This window comes from Scyliorhinus torazame, chromosome 2, assembly GCF_047496885.1.
Source record: "Scyliorhinus torazame isolate Kashiwa2021f chromosome 2, sScyTor2.1, whole genome shotgun sequence".
Classification (NCBI taxonomy): Eukaryota; Metazoa; Chordata; class Chondrichthyes; order Carcharhiniformes; family Scyliorhinidae; genus Scyliorhinus; species Scyliorhinus torazame.
Genome location: NC_092708.1, coordinates 166,954,464 through 166,977,065, shown reverse-complemented (window position 1 = coordinate 166,977,065; position 22,602 = coordinate 166,954,464). Strand labels below are relative to the sequence as shown.

General features: G+C 48.1%; 1 protein-coding gene across 3 annotated transcripts in view; it reads left to right on the top strand.

Annotated features, from left to right (window-relative positions):
* Positions 1–3,489: 3,489 nt before the first annotated feature.
* The window catches only part of rab5b (RAB5B, member RAS oncogene family), a 149,380-nt gene continuing 130,267 nt past the window's right edge, over positions 3,490–22,602 (top strand). The window contains exon 1 of one of the 3 annotated variants that reach the window (XM_072479356.1): positions 3,490–3,678. The gene's annotated coding sequence lies outside the window, so the exon portion shown is untranslated. Of the gene's footprint in view, positions 3,679–10,028; positions 10,105–22,602 lie in introns of those variants that run through there. The other 2 variants (XM_072479342.1, XM_072479350.1) reach the window with 2 other exon arrangements.

The window sequence follows — 22,602 nt, the reverse complement described above, 5'->3', positions numbered from 1 at the left end:
GCTGGTGGTAGGCGGATTTTAGGTCTATCATTGAGAAGACCCAGTACTGCGCAATCTGATTGACCATATCAGATATGCGTGGGAGGGGGGATGCGTCAAGCTGCGTGTACCGATTGATGGTCTGGCTGTAGTCCACGACCATTCTGTGTTTCTCCCCAGCTTTAACGACTACCACTTGAGCTCTCCAGGGGCTGTTGCTGGCCTCGATGATGCCCTCCTAAAGCAGCCGCTGGACCTCGGACCTGATGAAGGTCTTGCCCTGGGTGCTGTACTGTCTGCTCCTGGTGGCAACGGGTTTGCAATCCGAAGTTAGATTGGGTTGGGTCGGCCTTTCGGGTCGCGTGGCCGCACACAGTGAGGGGTGGTAGGGGCCCGCCGAATTTGAGGGTGAGGCTCTGGAGATTGCACTGGAAGTCCAGGCCTAGTAGTAGTGCAGCGCAGAGATTAGGAAGGATGTAAAGGCGGAAGCCGCTGAATTCTACGCCCTGGACCGTGAGAGTGACCGTGCAGAATCCCCGGATCGGGACGGAATGGGGTCCGGAGGCCAGGGAGATTCTTTGATTGGCGGGGTGGACCGCGAGGGAGCAGCGCCTTAACGTATCCAGGTGGATGAAGCTTTCGGTGCTTCTGGAGTCCAGCAGGCAAGAGGTCACGTGGCCATTGATTTTCACCGTAGTCGAGGCGGTGGCCAGGTTGTGTGGACGAGACTGGTCGAGCGTCATTGAGGCAAGCTGCAGTTGGTTGTCGCTGGCGTCCGAAGATGGAGAGCATGGGGGAGCCCAGGCCTGTGCTGTACTTTTCTTTGTTCTTTGTTCTTTTGTCCACCTGGGTGAGCCCTGCATACGAGCTGACCAGTCCATCACATGGTCCCATTGAACCCTTGGGTTGGCGGAGGTCGGGAAGGGGTGCGAGGGGGAGGGGGGTATTGAGAGTGGGAGGGGCGAGGTACCAGGGCAATGTGCGTTATCCGACCTGGAGGCCCCTGACCCTGCCACTTCCATTTCAGCCCCTCCACCTCCCGCCCAGCCCCCCCTCTCCAGCCAGCCCAGCCCATCCCTTACACCCTTCTGTTTAGCACAGGGCTAAATCGCTGGCTTTGAAAGCAGACCGAGGCAGGCCAGCAGCATGGTTCGATTCCTGTAACAGCCTCCCCGAACAGGCGCCGGAATGTGGCAACTAGGGGCTTTTCACAGTAACTTCATTTGAAGCCTACTTGTGACAATAAGTGATTTTCATTTCATTTCTGAAAGAGCACTGAGGCAGGTTGGAACTTCTGTGCACAGGTGTTTATTTTGAGCTTAACAGGTGAAACTCTCTATAACAGTTTGTGCCCTAGCCCCTAATGCTATGCTGTGAGCTACATCATGCTAACTTAACTGGTGTCTACCTTTCTGGCCTCACAGGCCCTAACGCTACGTCTAGGTGGATACCCAGGTAGTACATCAAGGTTGAGGAGATCTACTGCGATTCTCGCACTTTGACATGGGTCCCCCTTGGTGGCCGTTGGCTGGTGTTGCTTGGGTGTCCCAGGTGGCGTGGTGCCACCTATTCTACCCGTTGCCCATCAGGTGCGCCAGGGACAGGAGATGGGAGATCCAAGGCACTGTGGTGTTCCAGCACCTCTTCTGCGCCATGGGCCTCATCACCTCCTCCTCCCTCAGGTTGCCCGATTGCCCCCAGGCGACTCCTTGGGATGGGAGTGCTACTGGAGTAAACTCCTGAGGCTCCCCTGCCACCTGGCGCTGCCAGTCCTGGGGTCTGCTCTCATCTCGATCAGGGTCTCAATGCTCGCGGCCATGGAGCACAGAAATTGAGCCACCTCCCTCAGTCACTGTGCCACATCATTCGGTGACTGGCGCAGGTCAGCCAGCACCCCGGCAATACTATCGACACCCACAGCCATAACCCGTTGTGACTGGGACAAGTTCGGGAGCACCGCTGCAAGTTCCAGGTGGCCATGGTACATAGCTGCCTGTGACAGGGCAGCCCTGTCATGTGCCTAGGCCACTGCCCACCCAGATTGCCCCAGGCCTTGGACATCCTGACCCCTAGCTGATACCTTCGCCCCCAAGGGCTCCACCGCGGACTCCAGCTGGGCACCGCCTCCTGTCCCTGCAGGCGGTTGGACTCCAACTGCGCCTGTTCCGGATGGCCCCTCATGTGGTCCTTGGCTCTGTGTCTGCATCTCCAGTATTGATGGGACCGCCCTTTCCAGAAGCCAGAGACCTGTCTGGACAGCAGCTAGTCCCTGGGGTTGGACCGCCGTCTGACTATCTGTCCCCCCAGGGGTTCCTACCTCCATCTGTGTACCACTGCACGTGTGTGTACACACCAGATCGTGCCCAGGAGCCTCTCCATTAAAGTGCCCAACTGAGGTGAGTTTCTCTGGGATGGTGGAAGGTGTTGGAGACAGCTGTGATGGAAAGTCAGTGTTGGGGGGTGGTGGTGGCGTGGGGGTGGTGGGGTGGTGTGGGGGGTCTTGCCACGCATACCATAGCGACACCACAACTCATCAGTGACTCACTTGGTTGCCCGATGCCGACCTCTGCCTCGGCGACAGCTCTCGCCAGGCCCACTGACCAAGTCCAATGCCTGCCGCTGCTCCAACGGCCCCCCTTCGGTCTTCTCTCTCTCTCTGCAGTCATGCATCACCTTGACTTGGAGCGGGGGCACGTTCGGGGGGGGGGGGGGGGCGGGGGGGGAGAAAGCACAGAGCTGTCGGACACATGCAGCACAGGGGGTGGGCAGCTGGTAGCCTTTGCGACAATGGCACCTGGCCATGGCGGACGGTATGGGTGCTGGTGAGCGGTGCAGGGTAGGGTGTATAAAAGAAACAAGACAATGTAAATATTTAAGAAAGAATTGTAACGTAAAGAGCGATATGTGTGTAATGTTATCAAAATTGAATGGAAGAAAGTCAAGGGAATGTGTAACTGATGGAAATGTACAGTCAAGACAACTCGAAATGTTCTTTAATGTTTATGGTAGATTTTATGAATAAAGTATACTTTTTGAAAAAAAATAGGGACCAGATGGAATGGCACTTGTGGGAGGATTGGAGAACCCCCCCAGCTGCATGCCCTTTGGGTAGGGTGGAGCCCTGACATGGTTGGTGCCAGTTTGGCACTGTCAAGGTGCCTTGGTGGTGCTGGCATGTCAGGTTGGCATTTTTTTGTGTGTGATTGGCAGGGGGGGGGGGGGTGAGTCAGAGGTTGTTTCAGAGATTGTGATGCTCATAATCCTAACCATCACCATGAATTTTTATTTTGATGGCGTAGAAGCAATATTTGGCCATACAGTGATGCATCTTAATGCAAATTTCCCACACTTGTCAATTGTTCGACCAAAAAAACTCACTTTGTAAAGACATCTTTGCATGTCATATTTAAAGAAATGCTAGTTTACTTTCTACATTAAAGAAATGCCTGCACATTTGACCTCAGTCTGAGAATAGTGAGACAGACTGAACAGATTTGCGGTGCAGCTGACCAGACTTCTGATGAAAACATTGCGCAGTCTGATTCTCCGTTGACTGAAGCACCCGCCATGCAGACAGCGCCTCCCAACCCCGACAATAGCGGCACTCTTTGCGGCGGATGGAGACACTGCCAGCAGAGCGGCAGAGGAACGGAGTGCGGCGGCTGTGAGGAGTGAAGCGGTCCGGGGGGGACGGAGCAGGTAAGAAACCGGGCCCAGAGCCGCCGGGGGGGTGAGACACAGGGAACCGAGCCCGGGGGAGACACAGGGAACCGAGCCCGGGGGAGACACAGGGAACCGGGCCCGGGGGAGACACAGGGAACCGGGCCCGGGGGAGACACAGGGAACCGGGCCCAGAGCCCGGGGGAGACACAGGGAACCGGGCCCAGGGCCCAGAGCCCGGGGGAGACACAGGGAACCGGGCCCAGGGCCCAGAGCCCGGGGGAGACACAGGGAACCGGGCCCACAGCTCGGGGGGAGAGGCACAAGGAACCGGGCCCAGAGCTCGGGGGGAGAGGCACAAGGAACCGGGCCCAGAGCCCGGTGTTGGAGGGGGTTCTAGGCCCGGGGAAGGGGGAAAGAACCGAGCTCGGGCCGGTAGGGTGGAGCGACTCTCCAGGGGCGCCGGGCAGGGTGGAGCGGTTCCCCGGGGTCCCTGCCCGGTCTGTCTCCACCTGCCCCCGAGGCTGAGACTTGTCCTAATGGGGCGTTTCTGGGCACCTGAGAGACTGCGGCCGGAGTTGGGGGGGGGGGGGGGCGGCCCTGCGACTTGTGTATTTTGGGTGCGCAGCTGCTTTATGGTGAGTGAGGTGGGTGCAGGAGTGAGTGGCTTTGTTTCACCCCACCGACTGCATCAAGCATTGTTCAAAGTCGATTGAATTTTTCCACCATCCGTCTACACTGACGGGGCTTGTTTGTGAGGAAGGGTCGCAGACATTTATCCCTGAGATAAGTATTTCACGAAGATCCAAACAAGGCTGGTAGAAGAAACAGTTGCTTGTGACATGCTAATGCAAGATCTGGCATGCCCAAATCCAGCTGTACATGTATAGGAATGAACTACATCGAATGAGAACTGGCAGCTTTTTTGATTAGGCATTTGTCTTTAAAGAACGACCCCTGGTGTTACCTGGAAGGAAATGAGTTATATGTGTTTTGTTGACATAGGCATGCGGAGCTTGTCGTCTCAGCAGTTAACCTTGTGTTGTGATAAATCCTCAAATGGACGTCTACCCTTTTAAGGCCTGGCAGGATTTTGTATGTGATTTCTGTGAGCGATTATAACATTGAAACATAATGAGGGGTTAATAGTTATCCTGTGAGAGCGCTGCTCTCTTTCATCTGGACAAGATTAGATTACAGTCTCTCAAACAGTAACGGTCTGTTATTGACTTTGAATCCGATACTTGCATTGAGAGGATGACGCATGGTTCTGGTCTTGCTTTAGATATGTCTACAAGAGGTAGGTATTTGAAATGGGACAAGATGTCCCGCCAGCTGATATTTCTGACCTTGTTTTTTGGTGAGTTCTTTTTGATACCTTTTCCAGTGACATGACTGTGATCAGTACTAGGCCATGTAGGAAATTGTAATTAAGAAAGATCTTGTAGGCAATGTAATGAGCACTGTTGCTTCACAGCGCCAGGGTCCCAGGTTTGATTCCCGCTTGGGTCACTATCTGTGCGTTGTCTGCACGTTCTCCCCGTGTCTGTGTGGGTTTCCTCCGCGTGCTTCGGTTTCCTCGCACAAGTCCCGAAAGACGTGCTTGTTAGGCGAATTGGACATTCTGAATTCTCCCTCTGTACCCAAACAGGAGTGTGGCGACTAGGAGATTTTCACAGTATCTTCATTGTAATGTTAATGTAAGCTGCTTGTGACAATAATAAAAATTATTATTAATGAGGAATGCACTGCATTTTAAAATAAAATGGGAACAGTTTATGACTAAGCTGTAGAAAATAAATATATACCAAGGACTTGTATTTATAACAGTACGAAGTCTTACAACACCAGGTTAAAGTCCAACAGGTTTGTTTCGATGTCACTAGCTTTCGGAGCGCTGCTCCTTCCTCGGGTGAATGAAGAGGTATGTTTGGTAGGTGCCAACATACCTCTTCATTCACCTGAGGAAGGAGCAGCGCTCCGAAAGCTAGTGACATCGAAACAAACCTGTTGGACTTTAACCTGGTGTTGTAAGACTTCATACTGTGCTCACCCCAGTCCAACGCCGGCATCTCCACATCTTGTATTTATAAAGCACCTCAAATGTAACAAAACTTTCCAAGGCGCTTCACAGGAGTGTTATAAAACAATTTATGACACAGCTAATTCAGTTAAATGTCCAAATGCTTGGATGGGTTTAAGGAGTGTTTTGAAGGCAGAAGGTGAGACAGAGAGATGCAGGGGGTATTTCAGATCAATGGTGGAACAATTAAACCTGGGGGTGCACAAGAGCCCAGAATTAGGGTGTGCAAATATCCGAGGGTTGAGGAAAATTATTGCGATAAGGAAAGGTAAGGCCTTCACGAGATGTTGGAGGATGGTGTAGTCTACTGTCGAAGGCTGCAGAAGGGCGGGGAGGGAAAGTTTAACTTTATCAAAGTTACGTGATTTTGACAGCTGTTTTGTGGATGGTGGAAACCTGATTGCAGAGATTCAAACATGGAGTTCCAGGTATAATGAGAACAGATTGGTAGGTGCCAATTTTCAAGGACTTTGGAGAGGAAAGGGAGGTTGGAGATGGAATGTTAGTTTGCAAGGAAGTTGGAATTAGTGGTTGGTGTTTTGATAAGAATGGAGACGTCAGATTTATAGATAAAAGGGTCAAAAATCTGAAGAGGGAAAACCATTATCGACATCTGCTAACATGGGGGCCATGAGGGGAGTGAATGATCAGTTTACCAGGGATAGAATCGAGGGAACAGGTGATGGGGTCTCCTAATGAGAACAGGGTGAACATTAGAGGAAGTTTGGCCTGGTGGGCTGGTAGAATGGAGGGATGCTGGAGAGCCGGCTGGATGGATTGTCTCGATCTTGGTGACCCAGAAGTCCGTGGGATCATCGGGCTCAATAATGTTTTAGGTGGACCAGGCAGATATCTCAATGGATGCCAAAGCCAGTTGTCTTGTATCCTTTCAACTGTGCATCCTTTGGACTTAGGGAGGGCAGATGAGGGCCAAACCAGAGGAAATGGCCGAGGTGTGAGAGAGGACATAATGGAGTAATTGGAGACTAGGACATCAAAGATGGCGGTTGTGGTTGAGTAACATTTGTATATAAAGTACAGTTTTATATGCAAGGTATCAAAAAAGTCCAATATAAATAATGTCTGTTTTTCTACCTGTTGGAGTATCACCATGTAAAATAATTTAAAAACATAACTGAAGTATTCAGAACCAATTTTTATTAGGATTATAGCCTTTTGTGCAATTTTTGTTTCTTCCATTCTCCTTCAGCCAGCAGCATGGTTACTTTGTGACTGAACGATCATAAGATGATGAAGTCATATGAAAAGGCCCATGCATACATTTGATCTCGTTCAGCAGAATACTAATGCTACTGATATCCCATTGTAATTTAAAAAAAAAAAGATTCAGAGGCCAGTTATTTTTGAAATGGATATATACGTGGATATAACATTCAATTATGGACCAAGTGCTGGCAAGTGGGATTAGGTGAGCATGTCGGCCTTTCATGCATCGGTACAGATTCAATGGGACAAAAGGCCTCTACTGCACTGTAGCATTTTGTGATACGTGTACGTAAAAGCAAAATACCACAAATGCTGGAAATGTGAAATAAAACAGAAAATTCTGGAAATAACATTAGGCAGCACCAGACAAAGGGAGAAATGGAGTTAACCTCCGAAATTGATAATGATCTTTTGTCAAAGCTGGAAGAAGTTAGAGATGTAATATTATTTAAGGAAGTACAGGGGGAAGAGCAAAAGGGGTCTTTGGTGTCCAAAGCAGGAGTGATTAAATGACAAAAAGAGTGGTCGTGAAAGGCAGAATGTGCTGGTATTGGGCAAGTAAACAAAAAATGGGCTTAAAGGAGCTGTAAATGGCAACAACAGAACTGTTGCCTATATTGGCAGTCTGGTAAAATGGGAGCAGTGATAATCTTAAGTTATTGAAATCAGAATTAGTTTGGAAGCTGGCAAAATACCTAATTGGCAGATAGGTGCTGCAAGCTTCAGTTTTATATAATTGTGTTACTCTCCAGTAATCATCTAAAAATATAATGCTGTCGTACACTGTAGTACAGACCCTCATGGGGTCAGTATCAACAATTGTACCATTGTGGAGAATCACAGTTAGAATTGTTACAGCACAGAAAGAGCCCATTCGGCCCACCATGCCTCCATTGACTCTCCACAGCAATTCAACTAATACCACCCCCTGCCTTCTCCCCATAGCCCTGCACATTCTTCCTTTTCAGATAAAAATACAATTCTCTTTAATTGCCTCATTTGACCCTGCCTCCACCACACTCGGGCAATGCATTCCATTGCATTTTTTTGTGAAATACCCAAAACTAAACAAAGTGATTTTAAAAACCTTGATATACATGGTGCCTCTCTCAGCCTTTCTGGCAAATAACTGGTTCCTTTAAAGTCGTAAATTTGTGAGCAATGAAAAATGTACTGCCAAAGTGATTCATGTCCACGATTTACGAGAATGGTCCCAGGGATCCTAACCACTTGCATTCAAAACATGTCCCCATTGCTTCCTTTGCCAATTACCTTAAATCTGTGTCCTCTTGTTCTTTTTTAAAAAACTTAGAGTACCCAATTCATTTTTTCCAATTTAGAGGCAATTTAGCGTGGCCAATTCACCTACCCTGCACATCTTTTGGGTTGTGGGGGCGAAACCCACGGAAACACGGGGAGAATGTGCAAACTCCACACGGACAGTGACCCAGAGCTGGGATCGAACCTGGGACCTCGGCGCCGTGAGGCAACAGGGCTAACCCACTGCGCCACCGTGCTGCCCGTGTCCTCTTGTTCTTGACCGTTCCACCAATGGGAACGGGTTTTCCCTATCTTTTCTGTCGTACCTCTCTTGCTTTTCAATACCTCTATCAAATCTCATCACATCCTTCACTTCTGCACAGAAAACAGCCCTAACTTCTCCATCTATCCATGTAACTGAAGTTCCTTGTCCCAGGAACCATTCTCACGAATCATGTAGATGAATCACTTTGGCACTACCTTCTCATTGCTCACAAATTTACTACTTTAAAGGAACCAGTTATTTGTAAGAAAGGCTTGTGAGAGGCACCATGTATATTGAAGTTTTTAAAATCACTTATTGGAGTTTTGAGTATTTCACAAAAAATGCAATTTTTAATGGTTTTTAATTTTAATTGCCTCATTAAGAAGGTGTATGGTAAGAAGTTCAATTCAGGACTAGTTATCACAATAGATTAGCACAATCCTTTCTTGTCATACATTTGAGTTTAAATCCATGAAATAATGACACTACACTAGTCCCTCAGCTGTAAGTGAAATGAGTTTGGGCAGTTTCAATCATTTCTTGTTGAACATGTGTATGAATGCATAATTGTAGAGGCTGTGCAAATAACTTTTGATGGAATTTAAAGAAACACATTGATGATATATGGAGTGTTTTTCTGAAGTTAATTCATGTTATTGGTGGAGTTTAGGTAAAGCTTACTCTGCATCTGCGCAGTGATGATTACAGCTGGCACAATGTGGCTTGTGAAAAATTGATACATTCCTCAGCACTGACATAGAATCCTAGAAAGATACAGCACAGTAGGAGGCCATTTGGCTCATTGTGTCCATGCTGTCTTTCTACAAGAACAGTTCAGCTAGTCTCATTCGTCCACCCTTTCCTCGTAGCCCTGCAAATCTTCTCTTCAGGTGCTTACCCAGTTCTATCTCGAAAGCTGCAGTTGAATCTGCCTCCACCACTTAGGCAACATAAACATCTTGTATTGTTATGAATGTAACACATTATGTCTATAGAAGACTTTTGCATTCTCTTGTATGTCATATGCTAGTCCAGGCATTGTCAAACTCGGGGGCGCGACCCGCAGGTGGATCACGGGAGGGTGTTGGGAGGGTCGCGGAGCCGTCCGTCATGGCGCTCCCGATCGCGCAAATCTGCACGCAACAGCCACAGAAGCCGGCTGTTAAAAACGCTGGCTGCAAACGGCCATTTTGAAGGCCGCTTGCAGCCGGCGTTTTTAACAGCCGGCTTCTGTGGCTGTTGCGCGCAGATTTGCGCGATCGGGAGCGCCACGACTATGCGCATGCGCACTGATGATCGGGCATACATGCGTAGTGCTGCCGCCTTTTTTAAAAAACGGTCGAAGCTTTTTGTTTTACAAGTTCGGATTTTTTAAATTCATTTTATTCATTTAATTTTTTTTTTCATTTATTTTATTCATTGTATTTTTTTTTACAAGTTCGGGGGGGGGGGGGGGTTATTTGATAAAATTTTACTGGAAAAAAACTGCAGAACTTTGGACAGATGGAGACGCCATACTTTCCGACACTTGAAGGCTTCACCTTCATCCAACAGGTTCCATTGGAGGACCGTGTACGAGGGCCAAAGGGACCCAAAACCATTTCCTCCATTTTTTTCAGCAGCAAACAAGGTAAGAAAATGGTGGGTCGCGCAGGGTGGCCGGCGTGGGTCGTGAAGGTCGGCCGGGTTGGGTCCCGAAGGTTGGCCGGTTGGTAAAAATGGGTCCCTGAAAAAAATGTTTGAAGAACATTATGCTAGTCTCTTCTCACACTCTCTTTGTCTCTCTTATTTTGTTTTTCACTTCTGCTCAATATTCAGCCTGATTCTCACTTAGTTATTATCAAGCTGACATAAGCATCCTTTTTCTGCTTCATTTTACTCCCTTCCTTCACCCAGAGAGCTCTGGCTTTTTCCGCCCGTGTTAACATGCCTCACCTGCACCTGAACCGTTCCCTCTTTAAAAGCAACCCACTGTTCTGCTAATGTCTTGCCTGCCAAACATTGATTCTAATTTACCGGGCCATATCTGTTCTCATCCCACTAAAATTGGACCCCCCCCCCCTCCAGTTAACCATTTTCACCCTTGATTGCTCCTTGTCTTTTTCCATTGCTAACCTAAACCATATGATACAATGATCATCATTCCCTAAATGATCCCCTGCTGACACTTGACCCAACTCATTCCCTGAGAACCAGGTCCTGCAATGCCTCCTTCCTTATTCATCAAGAAAGTTCTCCTGACCATACTTCAAAAACTCTTATGCCACTCTTCCTTTATGCTATTGCCTATGTTAATACTACTTTATAGTTTTTGCACCTCTCTGTAATTTCCCTGCAAATTTTCTCCTCTGTCTTTCCCATAAGTGTGAAGATGCCAGCGTTGGACTGCAAAGACTCTCATTTAAAGTATCGTCTTGCATCATTGACTTTTGTCTATACATAAGTTTCTGGAACCCACCTCTTCATTCACCTGAGGAAGGAGCAGTACTCCGAAATCTAGTGATGCAAAACAAACCTGTTGGACTTTAACCTGGTGTTGTAAGACTTCTTACTTTCCCATAAGTGGCGGCCTGTTGAGTACTCCAGTGGGCTAATGGTATCTTTTTTATTTCTAGACAGTAATCAAATCGATTCTGTCTTTGACCCCTCCAGGACATCCTCGCTCCAGCATTGTAATACTCCCCTTAATCAATGCTGCCACTCCATCTCCTTGCTTTCCTTCTCTGCTTATATGCAGAAATATTTAGGACCCACTCTTGCCCTTTTTTGAGTCAGGCCTCTTGTTATTGCCAGGAAATGATATTCCCATGTGGTTATCTGCACCTGCAGCTTACCAACCTTATTTACAATGCTTTGTGTGCAAGTGTACATTTAATGTAAACTTAATTTAGATTATGTATCATTCATTCTTGCTCTTATTCCATTTATTACCGTATTACTTCGTGGACTGTTAAGGTCTGTCTCTCCTAATTCTTTGTGCATTTGTTTCTCCTTTCTAGTGCTACATCCTGGTTCCCTTTCTCCACCCCCGGAGCATTAGCAAATTGCCCTATGAAGACATTGGTGCCAGACCCGTTGAGGTCAACCCATCTAGCCTGTATAGGTCTCGTTTCCCCCAGAATTGGTCCCCATATCGCAGGAATCTAAAGCCCTTCCTCCTGCACCATCTCTCCATCCACTATCAACTACTGTAACCTATTTCTATATTCACTAGTGCATGGCACTGGGAGTACCCGCTTGCTATTTTCCTTCCCGGCTCGCTCAAATTCTCAAATCTGCCTGCAGAAACTCATCCGTATTTCTACCTATGTAATTGGTACCAATATGGGTCATGCCCTCTGGGTGTTTATACACACACGCGCATGTCAATCTAAACTGACTTGTCTCTGGGCGGCACGGTAGCATAGTGTTAGCACTGTTGCTTCACAGCGCCAGGGACCAAGGTTCGATTCCCGGCTTGGGTGACTGTGCAAAGTCTGCATATTCTCCCCGTGCCTGCATGGGTTTCTTCTGGGTGGTCCGGTTTCCTCCCACATGTCCTGAAGGATGTGCTTGTTAGGTGAATTGGATATTCTGAATTCTCCCTCAATGTACCTGAACGGGCGCCGGAGTGTGGCGCAGTGCTAATGTAAGCCTATTTGTGATGCTAATAAAGATTATCATTTCTATTACTACATTGCATTCCCCAGATAAAGTAATACTTCACCGGTATTCAGAGCTGACTGGTTGGAGAGAAAGGTATACTCAAGGCACTTCTGCCTGGTCCTCCTTGACTGTCAAACTATCACTCATTCCCTCACTGTTTGCACTCCCTTAAACTGTGGAGTGACTGCATCCAGAAATGTGCAATCTAGGGTGCGCTGAAACACGGAGCTCTAGCTCCTCCAGCTGATGATGCTACCTGCACATGTGTTTGTCCAGGACATGAGAAGGATCCTGGAGTTTCTACATGGCACAGCATGTGCATTCCACAAAACAGGTGCCTAGCTATCCCTCAGAAACAAACCAAAGACAATATTGTGTAAAGAAAACTCACCAACGTCCCTTGTGATGACATCACTTTTTTCAACTTTCACTTTTGAGTACAAAACAACATTAATGAATAAACATTCCCAGGTGCTTCAGAGATGGGTAGAAACTTATGGATGTCAAAGCTGGAAGCCAAGAGACTTGAGGAAAAGTTTGCTTGAAGAGTTTGCGTTTTGAGAAGGTTCTTAAAAGAGATATAAGGCAGGAAGCTCCAGAGGTTAGGGCTGAAAGGCATTGAAGGCTTTCTACGAATGCCAGGTTGACGAGAAGGTGTGAATAACAGGTTTGGGTCCAAGAAAGGGAGTGTTCCACAAAAGCTTTGAGTTTAGAGATGGGTTGCGCAATGCCATGATTGGAGTTGCAGATGAGGATGGGAATTTTAAACTTGGGAACCAGTGAAGATCATTGAAGATGGATGAGCAGGACTTGGTGTAATGCAAAGCTCTAGCAACAGTTTGGAGTTTGTGGAGGAGGTGGGAGGCACCATCAAGGAGGGAGTAAAAAAACACCATAAAGCTGTGTATGGGTGTTGACATTGAAAAGGCCATGGTAGAGATAGTGATGGGTGGAAGGAAGTAAGCTATCCTGGTGATGAGATGTGGCACTGATACCAAGGTTGTGAATGGTTTAATTCAATATGTGGAACATGTAGATATGCCTGCCAGTGGATTAGGAAACAAAATACAGCCTATTTTGTATGGTGGAAGCAGATTAGGAAGTTCGCTTCTAGGGTGTATTGCCAGCACCCCTCAATGTCATGTAGAATATTCTCGTTCCAAAGCAATTCTTTAAAAAAAAAAAAAAAAATTAGAGTAGAATTTCATAGATTTTACAGTGCAGAAGGAGGCCATTCGGCCCATCAAGTCTGCACCGGCTCTTTGAAAGAACACCCTACCCAAGGTCACACCTCCACCCTATCCCCATAACCCAGTAACCCCACCCAACACGAAGGGCACTTTTGGACACTAAGGGCAATTTATCATAGCCAATCCACCTAACCTGCACATCTTTGGACTGTGGGAGGAAACCGGAGCACCCGGAGGAAACCCACGCACACACGGGAAGGATGTACAGACTCCGCACAGACAGTGACCCAAGCCTGGGACCTGAGACCCTGGAGCTGTGAAGCAATTGTGCTATCCACAATGCTACCGTGCTGCCCAAATTCATTTTTTCAAATTAAGGGGCAATTTATCGAGGCCAATCCACATACCCTGCACATCTTTGGGTTGTGGGGGCGAAACCTACGCAAACACGGGGAGAATGCGCAAACTCCACACGGACAGTGACCCAGAGGCGGGATCGAACCTGGGACCTCAGCGCCATGAGGCAGCAATGCTAACCACTGCGCCACCATGCTGCCCTCCAAAGCAATTCTAGAAGGAATGGTTATTTTTTTGCCAGTAATGACCTATGGTATTGTCAAGGAACATTGAAACTTTCTGGTGCAGAAGGATGGCACCTGTGATGACTGAGAAAGCTATCCAATTATCCCACTTTTTAGCTCTTGGCCCATAGCCATGTATTTCATGTGCATATCCAGTATTTTTAAAATGTGAGTTTTTGCCTCTACCATCCTTTCAGGCAATGAGGTGCAGACCCTCTGGATGAAAAAGTATTCTTTCCTCTTATCCCTCAGAAACTCAAATTATTTAAATCTCCCAAGGAAATAGGTCCTTCCATTTCCCCCTCCATAATTTTGTACATAGAAAACGTGAAATGAGTAAATACCTTTTTTAAAAAAAAAATATTTTTATTCTCCTTTTTCACATTTTCTCCCAAATTTACACCCACCAACAATAAACAATAATCAGTAATGAATGCAATGTCAATCCCCGTACCAATAACAGCAATCCCATCCTCCCAACAAACCCCCAAACATTAGCCCGCATGTTAACATAAACAAATAACAAAGGGGAATCAGGAATCACCCATAGTCACCATTAACATCTACAGTCCCCCTCCCCCAACCCTCCCAGCCACCTCCCCCTAATGTTCAATGTAATCCAATTCTCGAAAGTGCATAATGAATAATTCCCATGAATTGTAGAACCCCTCCATACTTCCCCTCAGTTCAAATTTGACCTTCTCAAGAGTCAAGAATTCCAGCAGGTCCCCACACATCATCTACCCCGTCAAAGAGCTGGCTCATCCTCGTCCTTGTGAGATGTGCTCTATGTACCACCTTCAGCTGTATCGGCCCCAACCTCGCACACGAGGTGGAGGCGTTCACCCTCCGGAGCACCTCACACCAGAACCCCTCCTCCATACCCTTTCCCAACTCTTCCTCCCACTTTGCCTTGATCCCTTCCAGCGGTGCCTTCTCCTCTTCCAAAATAATCCCGTAAACCTCCGACAACCCCTCTGACCCAGCTCCGTACCTTCTCCACATTCTCCGCCCAGTATATTCCATTAGTTGAGGCATGGCATGATATACTGTCTTTCCCATGGACCTGAGACTTCTGGGGTCTTGTCTTCTCTTGACTCATGACATCCTTCAAGGTTAAACGGCAACATACTTGCCAGGACCCCTTTTGCAATTGTAAGACTTCACCTCTTATTTCTCAGTAAACCTTAACTGCTGTATCTGCATGATTTACAGTTACTTTGTGAGTGCTTCCTTTCAAAGTATACAGCTGTTACTGTCCTCTCTCTCAAGCTGAAAGCAACTTCCTGACAAAGATTATTCACTTTTTCTTAAGGTAACTACAGTAGCCCTAATATAGGATTCTAATACTGATTTGGATGCTTGTAGCAAATCCCAACCCAGTGCCGATTACGTTAGTCACTTCTGGATTCTTATGGCAATCTCCAACCGTTGCCAATTATTTGCAGACTGGCAATGCTAACTTCCTAGCAAGTGCCCTACTATTAACCCCAACATTTTCTTTCCCTAGCAAGAGCTATCCCTGAAAGTGTCCTATTTTTATTCTCTTTAATGCAGTTTTTGTAACATTCAGCCCAAGGTTGTGCACTTGTGTCACCACAACTAATAACTTCTAACCAAATATTTGGAATTCTTGACCAATAGGAAGAATACTTCTGGCTTCCCTAAAACAAACTAGCCTTAATTTGTACCTTCTATTTACAATTCTAGCCCTCAAGTTTTCCTTCCAGCCAATCAGCATCCCAGTATTGGCTTTGGTTTACTGCTAATGGTACACTCACTGGGGCCCAAATTCGCGAACCTGCCCTCGAACCCAAATTTGCAAACTAGCCCTCGAGCCCAAATTCACAAACATGCCCTGGCTTTAATTTTGCATATTCTTTCATAAATCTACATTACAGTATTTTGGTACTTAGAGATGCCAACTTAAAGACTCCGTAACTACATTCCAAGAGTATATACGAATTAAGGAATTTCAGCACTATTATGTACAGTACACTTTGTACTTCTAAATTACACAGGGGCTGTTTAGCACAGGGCTGAATCGCTGGCTTTGAAAGCAGACCAAGGCAGGCCAGCAGCCGCGGTTCAATTCCTGTACCAGCCTCCCCGAACAGGTGCCGGAATGTGGCGACTAGGGGCTTTTCACAGTAACTTCATTTGAAGCCTACTTGTGACAAGTGATTTTCATTTCATTTCAGATGTGTCAATGAAGTGAAGTCTAACACCACCCTTGGTGCTTCTCCCAATTGGTGTTCAACATGGACACAGGAGGACCTCTTGCTCATGTTTAACCTTACGCCATGAGACTTCATGGGGTCTGGAGTTAATGTTGAGAACTCTGAGGGCAACTCCCTCCCAACTGTATACCACTATGCTTTCACCTCAGTTGGGTCTGTATTGACTGGGATAGGTGATGGTGTTGTCTAGGATATTATCTGGGTAATGAGAATGACTAAGTCAGGTTGTTACTTGACTATTCTGTGGGACAGCCCTCCCAAATTTGGCACAGAACATTAATGAACCAGATGGGTTTTTACAACAATCAACAATGGTTTCATGGGTACCATTACTGAGACTAACTTTTAATTCTAGATTTATTAATTAAATTTAAATTCCATCAGATACCATGGTGGGATTTCAATCTTTGTCCCCATAGCATTCGGCTGGATCTGCAGTGACATTACCACTATGGTACCATCTCCCATTGAATGAATCCCACTTTCCTATTTTCAAAACGTCATCCTATTAAGAATTGCCATGGTCCTACACATTATTTGGACCATTAGCAGGAGCTAGGTTGATTATGGTATTTTTGCATTCTGATCCAATTAAATCAAAATTACAGCGTGGCAAACTTTGTTTGATAGTACATATTGGTTGATGAGTAATCTTATTTGGGATGGGAAGTCCTCCAGATCTTCAGGATCCACATGCATAGTTCATAAACTGAGATGGCAATTAGGAATCCAGAGGTTTGCTGTGTTGTATTTTTTCTTTGTTGTTCTTAAATTACAAGGCATTACAAAACTAAGTATTTTCTTGTTCTCTCAGGTTCTTGCAAACTGACCCTTTGCGTGAGATAGAGTTATGTTTGTTAGGAAAACCTGCAACCTGACTCAACAGTGGCTTCCTATAGTGCTGAGGACCCAGGTTCAATCCTGGCCCCGGGTCACTGTCCATGTGGAATTTTCACATTCTCACATTCATGTCTGTGTGGGTCTCACCCCCACAACCCAAGATGTGCAAGCAAGGTGGATTGGTCACGCTAAATTGCCCTTAATTGGACTTCCGGTGCGGATTATAATGGAGCAGTTGCATGCGTGGGAGCTCCTGCCGGAGATCGCAGTTTTCACCCGGTCGGCAATGGGAATTGGTCCCGAAATGTTTTAAAACACGATAGGGTAAGAGTTTCACAATAAAGGGATGAGTGAATGGTACAGAACCATGCAACAAAAGAAGAAAAACAGCATGAAAGGTGAAGTCGGAACAAATTGCGGCAGGCCACCGAACGTGAAACAGGGTCACTTAGACTTCAGATGCGGCGGCATCGAGTAGAGGCTACATCTCGGGTGGCTCCCACGCAGTCTCCGGCCCTTCGGACTTATCTGCCTGATCGAAGGGAAACTGTAAAAATAAAAAATCGGAGGTCCTCAGTAGAAAAAACGGCTGTGGAGTTTGGGGCCCGAGGATTGTGTTGAGAGAGCAGAGGTGTTGGCAAGTTCAAGCGGGGCCCAAGCCGGGCTAGTGCGGAGCTCAGATCCAGGCAGACCAGCTAGCCCAGGAAGACCAAGTTCACCAACCTCCCCCTGAAGAGAAAGGGACGAAGAGTAAAGTAAACAAAGCGAGGGGTGGGGGGGAGAGAATGAGAGTAGAGTGAGGAACATAACTGTTCCTTGGTGTGTCTGAAAGAAAAGCTGACTTCTGAGTATCGGCAACGGTGATGTGCTGAGCAGACATGCATCAGGTGGCTCCCCTCCAAGTCGGGACAAAAACAAAAGGCACCTTTAGTCGCATTTTGCCCAAATTTCAGAGGGAAAAAAAATCCCTCACCACAAAAGGAGGGCACCCAAGAGGCCACCCCACCCCCATTGAAGGGGGCGATCAGGATAGAAATCCAAGGTGGTGGTGGCTGAGGCAATGGCCACCATGCAGAATGCAATCAGTGGGCTGGGGAAGAAAGTGGCGACTCAGGAGAGGACGATCCTCGACCTGGGAAAAAGCCTCGACGGACCAGAGCGACAGAATTGTCGCACTGGAGGCAGAAGTAAAATATTTGGTGGCGGTCCAGGGGAACTGAAGGGGGAAAGACGAGGACCAGGACAAGGCCCCGACGACAAAATATCCAGATCGTGGGCCTGTCAGAAGATTTCGTGGGCAAAGACCCAATGGACTGCGCTGCCCAAATGCTGGCAACTTAGTATGGAGAGACAGCTTCCCCAAACCCCCAGAGCTCGACCGAGTGCACAGGTCGCTCAGACCAAAACCTAAGGACGGGGAGAAGCCGAGGGTGATTACCGAAAAGCTCCACCGATATCAGGACCATGAGAGAATCCTGCGGTGGGCACGCCAGATGAAAACGAGCACCTGGGAAGGACATAATCAGAATCGACCCAAACATTCGGGCAGAGCTAACCAGCCGAAATTGGCCCTGTACAAGAACTGGGTACGCTTCAGTATGCTGTTCCCAGCTAGGCTCTGGGTCACATACCAAAAAAAAGAACACTAACTCATTGGAGGAAGCAAATGAATTTGTCGGAGTCAATGGCCTGGATAAGGGACGGGCACGGCAACAATGAGAGTTGTGCAGGGAAGGACTGAAAGAAGCAAAGACTGATTGGACAGTGAGCATGTTTGCACGAGACTGTGCTGCTTCGTTCTGACCATAAAGGGAAGACTGGGTCTTAGAAAGAAGTGAGGACTGAGGAAGGCAGATAAGGATTTAAACAGGGAAAGCGGGCATTCGGGATGGGCTAGACCAGCCCTGGGAAGGGAGCCACCACTCTAGCAAAATAGCTAATACGGGAAGACAGAAAGCAAGGGGGAACCACGGTGCATCTCCCCGCAGGGAGGGAGCGTCTGGTCAGGGTGATAGGGGGGAGGGGGGTGGCAAAGGGAAGGGGGAGGCGGGAAAAGGTCAACATGGGAAGGGGGGATGGGGAGTGAGGGGGGGGGGGTGAAGAACACAAAAGGAATAGAGCAGGAAAATGAGTTGGATTTTGTATGGGCTTTGACAACATGGCGCTGTAAGCAGCCACTTTGGAGAGTCCCTAACAAATGGAGATCCCGGAGTGCATGGGCGCGCCCACGTGGCGTGCACACAGTTGTCAGCCATGTTGGGTGCCCCCTGGACAAAGGGAAACCCTGGAAAGGGCCCGGCCTCATGGTGACAATGGCAATGGCAGTCATTTTGGACGGCCCCCTAATGAAGGGAAACCCCAGAGTGCAAGGGCATGTCCACCAGGTAAGTATGGGTGATCCCGTAGGAGCAGGGGGGACAAAGTTCCCCCACCATGATTATCACCTGAAATATCAGGAGATTAACAGTCCGGTGAAAAGATCCAGAATCTTTGCCCGCCTAAGAAGCCTGAAAGCTGACAGTCTTCTTGCAGGAAACACACCTGAAGGTAGAGGAGTCTAGAACTAGAGGGCATGGGTCAGGTGAAAGGGGAGCGATACAAAAGAGACCAGAGGGGAACTTTTTTCGCACAGAGGTGGTGAGCATCTGGAACAAGCTGTCAGAGGAGGTAGAGGTGGGTACAATTTTTTTCCTTTAAAAAACAGTTGCAGTTACATGGGCAGGGTGGGTATAGAGGGATATGGGGCAAATAAATGGGACTAGCTTAGTGATAGAAACTGGGTGTCATGGACAAGCTGGGCCATAGGACCTGTTTCCATGCTGTATTCATCTGTGAGTCTATGACTCTGAGAAGGATCGACTGCGGGTAAGCAAGGGCTGGGTGGGACAGACATACTATTCATGCTACGGGGCGAGGGCCAGGGGAGTAGCCATGCTGATTAGTAAGAGGACGAGGTTCACTGCGACAGGGACAGTTACGGACCAAGGGGGTCAGTATGTCAGGGTCAGCGGCGCCCTAGACGGGGCACCGGTAATTCTCGTAAATGTATACGCGCCCAACTGGGATGACGCAGTCTTCATAAAAAGATCATGGCGGAAATCCCCGACAGTGACACACACTGATCATGAGCGGGCGACTTCAACTGTGTACAGGACCCACTGACAGACCGATCGAATCCCAGATCGGGAAGAAGCACGGGCATGGCTAGGGAACTGGGAACATTCATGGAACAGATGGGGGCAGTGGACCTGTGGTGGTTCCTACACCCTGGTGAGAGAAAATTCTCATTCTTTTTGCCGGTCCACAAAGCATACTCGAGGATAGACTTCTTTGCAGTAGGGAAAGTGGAACTTCCAGGAATAGTAAGAGCGGAATATTCGGCGCTAGTTATCTCTGACCACGCTCCACATTACGTGGATGTGAGGTTGGAGATGGGCTATGCCCAACGCCCCACTTGGAGGTTAGACACAGACGTGCTGGCTGACAAGGTCTTCGACCAAAAAGTATCACAAGCCATAGGCGAGTATGTTACAAATAATTGGAACTGGGAAGTCTCGCCTTCCACGTTCTGGGAGGCACTGAAGGTGGTGATTTGGGGAGAGGTTATAGCCTACAAGGCACGAAGAGATAAGGAAGAGAGGTCAGCTAGGCAACAACTGTGATTGACTCAGTTCTGGAGGTTGAATGAAAATAGTCCGAGGTCCCGACCGTAGAGCTTCTGGCGGGGAGGAAAAAGCTACAGATGGACTTTAATCTGCTATCCCCAGGAAAGCAGTGCACCAACTCAGCCAGACACGGACCTTCTGCTAAACATGGGGAAAAGGCTGGCGCCTACTGGCTTATCAACTGAGAAAGCAGGCAGTCACGAGGGAGGTAGCGCAGGTGATGGATAGCAGAGGCAGACTGGTTATCGAGCAAGAGGAGGTCAACCAAGTGTTTGAGACCTTCTACCGAGGGCTGTGCACCTCTGAGCCTCCCAACGGGGATGCGGAGATGGAACGGTTCCTTGATGGACTGAACATGCCCGTCATGGGGGACGATAGGTGAGGGGAGGTGGAAGCACCAATAGGCCTGGGAGAGATCAAGGAGAGCATCATCTCCATGCAGGCGGGGTAGGTGCCAGGACTGGACGGGTTCCCGGCGGACATCCATAAGAAATTCGCACCAGCCTTGGCCCCACACCTACGGGCACCTGCCTCCTACCCTAATACAGGCCACGATACCGCTGATACCCAAAAAAGACAAGAACCGGATGGAATGTAGATCATACAGACCCATTTCACTGCTGAACGTAGACGCAAAGATACGAAAGCCTTAGCCAAGAGACTGGAGACTGCGTACCAGAGCCGGTCGCAGAGGACCACATGGGCTTTGCCAAGGGTAGGCAGCTAACTGCGAATATCAGGCGGCTGCTGAATGTAATAATGGCCCCTTCTGGGGAGAGAACACCAGAGGTGATCGTCTCCCTGGATGCAGAAAAGGCCTTTGACAGAGGCGAATGGAAGTACTGGAGCGGCTTGGGCTGGGGACAGGATTCACCTCATGGGGGAAACTCTTGTACAACGCCCTCAAGGTGAGCATTCGGACCAACACCACCAGCTCTGAATACTTTCAGTTGCACAAAGGCACAAGGCAGGCCTGCCCACTGTCCCCGCTCTTGTTTGCCCTAGCAATCAAATCACTGGCGATCGCTCTGCGAGATGCGAAACGCTGGAAGGGTATCCAAAGAGGGGGCAGAGAGTACGGAGTGTCGTTCTATGTGGATGACCTGCTCCTCTACATCTCGGACCCACAGAACGGCCTGAAAGCAATCATGCAACTTCTGAGAGAGCTCAGCCTTTTCGGGCTACAAACTCAACTGGGCAAGAGCGAGACATTCCAGGTGAACCCGAACGGGGGATCCAGATAGCCCATGACTTGACACAGATCCACAGGTGGAATCTGACCAGTCTGGCAGAGGAAGTAAAAAAGGACCTACAGAGATGGGATGCACTCCCCCTTTTCCTGGTGGGGAGTGTGCAGACGATCAAGATGAACGTACTGCTGAGGTTCCTCTTTCTGTTTAGATCTATACCAATCTTCATCCCCAAGGCCTATTTTCACAAAGTAGACAAAATGATTATGATGTTTGTGTGGGCGGGCAAGACCCTAAGTCGACACTGCAAAGGAGGAAAAACATGGGAGGCCTAGCCCTGCGAAAACTACTGTGCTACCACTGGACGGCCAAGAGGGTGAGGGGATGCATACAAGAACCAAACATGGAATGCGTGAGGCTGGAGGAGCCCTCCTGCAAGGGAATGACCCTCCGAGCCCTTGCATCCCTCCATCAAAGTAAGCATCCAGCCCAGTGGTGATAGCCACATTGAAGACATGGAACCAAATGAGGCAGCATTTCAGTCTAACTGAGATGTCGTCCGTGGTCCCCATCTGCGGTAACCACAAATTCTCGCCAGCCATACTTAAAAAATTTTTTTTTAAAATTGTCACAAGTATGCTTACGTTAACACGTAATGAAGTTACTGTGAAAAGCCCCTAGTCGCCACATTCCGGAGCCTGATACTTGACGGCACCTTTAAAAAATGGAGACAGGACAGGGGGACGCTAGCAGTTAGGGACAGACTCACGACCTTGG